The 2,258-nt window shown below is 46.5% G+C and overlaps 1 long non-coding RNA gene across 1 annotated transcript; it reads left to right on the top strand.

Moving 5' to 3' along the window:
• Positions 1-374: 374 nt before the first annotated feature.
• Positions 375-1,674, top strand: LOC140637016 (uncharacterized). Its single transcript, XR_012034266.1, has 2 exons — positions 375-698; positions 1,016-1,674. It is a non-coding gene; the product is annotated as an uncharacterized lncRNA (long non-coding RNA).
• The last annotated feature ends 584 nt before the right edge of the window (positions 1,675-2,258 follow it).

Raw genomic sequence — 2,258 nt, 5'->3', positions numbered from 1 at the left:
TGGAATGGGGTGGGTAGAAGGAGAAGTCTCCCATCTCTCGATTATCACGTCCCCGGGTCCTGGGTCCTGGTTGAGCTTCCAGATGCAAAACCCTCACAGGTTTCCCCTGTTGTGTGTGGGGTGTTTTTTTTTTTTTTTTTTTTTTTTGTTACTGCCACTTCCCATGCTGGGAAGATTCTTGTCATCCCTCACATATTTTATCCACAGAAAAGGCTGCCCTGCCCTGGGCTTGGTGATTGAGGCTGTGCCCCTGGTGTGCCACTCTATCACTGGTTCCCAAGGCTGTCTAGCCTGGGAAAAGCTGCATGGACACGTTCCAAAATCAGCATTACATGCATCATTGTTCTTACCCTCCCTGATTAGAGTGCACACAATGAAAACAACAGCAACAGCCTCGTTTTCTAGCCCTCCTCCCCACAAGGCAGTTCTTAGTCTGTTTTTCTTTCTCCGGGTCTTCCTACAAGTTAACCGCTTCAGTGCTGGGGGAGTCCCAGACCTCACAGCAACTGCCCTGCCAAGTGGCTTTGTGCTTCTGGGAGGTCACTCCCAGCTCCCGGGCAGTGGGGCGGCAGGCAGGCTTGGCCTTCTCCTGGAAATCTGGGCAGAGTAACTAACAGGGCGAAGAGTCAAAAGCTGTGTGTGGTGCTGCTGGGTCAGCTGTGGGCACGTGTTCCAGGACGGCTCTTCCCAGCCCTGAGGTCGGTTAGGGGCCCTGAGTTTCTCATCTGTAAAGTGGGGACAGATGGGAAGAGGTGGAGGCGGGGGTCCTGGGGTTTTAACTCTTGAGGCCACAAAACTCTATCTGCATCAAACCTGTTGGGCTTAGTCGTGGAGTCTCAGTTGTCCACAGGAAGCTCTTCTCATACCTTCCTTAGAACTTTTGAATACAATCTTTATAAGCATTTGCATGTATGTCGGGATGTGGGGTGGGGAATGGCAATTTTTACTTGAAATGTTATAAGGCAAATCCAGATCCTATTATAATAAATACTAAAATGAAAATTCTGTAATGAAGGCAAAAAGAAAGAAAAGAAGAAAGAAGAAAGAAAGGAAAGAAAGAAAGAAAGAAAGAAAGAAAGAAAGAAAGAAAGAAAGAAAGAAAAAGGCAGCCTGTGACTTTTTTTCTTTAAAATAATGAAGGATACATGACATTGCAGCATAACTGAAGAATCCGAATGTTCCCCTGGACAATATTGTAACAAAACCGGGCTGACTTTTATTAAGAGTGCGAGTGGATGAAGGGGCTACGTGAGGCTGTGTGCACACGGGGTAGTCCTTTCGAAGCTGTGACTGCAGGCATAGAGTGCACACCGAGCCCTTGCACACAGCCAGGGCCCCAGCCCCAGCGCAGATGCGGACACCCACATCATCGGCTATGTTTCTGGTCTCTGTCCTGACACCAAACAGTACAGACGCTTCTGGACTGGGTAGGGGATTGGTCATGAACTTGCCTTCTGCCCCGCCAGAGAATTGAAAGCCTGAGGTTTACTTTTGAGTCACTATCCTTGACTTGTAAGTACTTTCAGGACGCAACACAAGGAGAGAATGACCCTCAGCGTTGTGAGCTCCTAGACCAGCACTGCAACAGGTGCTGCCCGGCGGTTCCCCCCCGGCTGAGACAGATGTCACTGTCCTGCTCATTTAATAAAGAGCCACAGGATTGCTATTAGAAAACCATTGTCTTTTATTGTCCTATACAAGCGAAGAGCTTCCTTCCTCTTCCTTCTCCCCCTCTCGTCCACACAAGGCCAGAGGCATGATGGCCGTAATTAACCTAATGCTGTTCACCAGTTTCTGATAAATGGTGTTTTGGGGTCCACACGTCACACCCATTTTCCAGAAGTTTAATTGTTGGTCGATTTTGTGTGTTCCTGCAGATGCCTACACAAGATATCCGGTGTCTCAAAAACAAACAAGTAAGTGAACAAAAACTCTAAATCAAAATTTGAATTGGGTCCCTTGTCCAAGATATGATTTTTTTTCTTACCAACCATAAAAAAAAATCTGACAGTGAGAACTGAGATAGAAAATTATAGAATGATGCTGGAGACAAGAGTAGACCCAGTTTGTCCTTGTCGCTTAAGAAGCTGAATTGGTTCTGGTGTTCAAGGCTATACACGCTGTTTTTATAAGGAAAGCTTATTTCCCAGATACTCAGGATACAGCTAGGGAGGAGAGGCAAGACCATGTCATCTTAGAGGCTTTTTTTCTACACCCAAACACTGAATATAAATGTTCATTGGGATGAGTTAGACTAT

This window comes from Canis lupus, chromosome 1, assembly GCF_048164855.1.
Source record: "Canis lupus baileyi chromosome 1, mCanLup2.hap1, whole genome shotgun sequence".
NCBI lineage: Eukaryota > Metazoa > Chordata > Mammalia > Carnivora > Canidae > Canis > Canis lupus.
The sequence above is the reverse complement of the archived record's forward strand: the minus strand, read 5'-3'. Positions and strand labels throughout refer to the sequence as shown.